The sequence below is a fragment of the Penaeus monodon genome, chromosome 24, assembly GCF_015228065.2.
Source record: "Penaeus monodon isolate SGIC_2016 chromosome 24, NSTDA_Pmon_1, whole genome shotgun sequence".
NCBI classification, from domain to species: Eukaryota; Metazoa; Arthropoda; class Malacostraca; order Decapoda; family Penaeidae; genus Penaeus; species Penaeus monodon.
This window is the reverse complement of record NC_051409.1, coordinates 13,449,928-13,450,571: the sequence shown is the minus strand read 5'-3', so window position 1 is coordinate 13,450,571 and position 644 is coordinate 13,449,928. Positions and strand designations below refer to the sequence as shown.

At 33.1% G+C, this 644-nt stretch overlaps 1 pseudogene; it reads left to right on the top strand.

Annotated features, from left to right (window-relative positions):
* Positions 1 to 644, top strand: part of LOC119588862 — a 22,879-nt pseudogene that overhangs the window by 4,405 nt on the left and 17,830 nt on the right.

The following is a 644-nucleotide window of genomic DNA, read 5'->3' as shown; positions in this document are numbered from 1 at the left end:
ATGTCATATGATTTTATTATATAATATCTGAAGCACTTTTTATCTACATTCCCTGCATGAATATAACTAAAGCCGTAACAAAAATGGGGTTTTCTGACACAAAAAACAAAGGGTTTTCCGGAAAAAAGAACTAATTATTTTTACCCCATTAAACTAAATTTAAGGATTCTACTTGTGTGTGAAAATCTCAGAAAAGACGTATGACGTTTTTTTTAACCTGTCCAAAATACCACATTCCCCCTAAATTTGTATTGCAAAATAATTTATGTAGGAGTTCGAGTCTCACATCAGTTCATTTTTAGTGTACTACTTTTTTTTTTTTCCATCATATGAATTTCACTTTATAAGCATGTTTGTGTAAACATTCTTATTTCTGGTTTGTGTTAGACAGAATTTAATGCAGTTTGGAATCTTTTTGTTATAACTACTATTTTAATATTATGAAATATGGTCCAGACTTGAGGTTTCCATTGTAACGAATTTGTTCAAGGTACTTTGGGCCAAGATAAAGGGGGTTTCAGAGGGTCCCCCCCCCTGTTTACGGTGGCCTTGCCAGACCGGGCAGGGAATGTAAATTTAGGCAAAAAATTAAAATATGATAAAGACCTTTTTTTAGGGGTCTATCACAGAGGTATTGAAGAAGG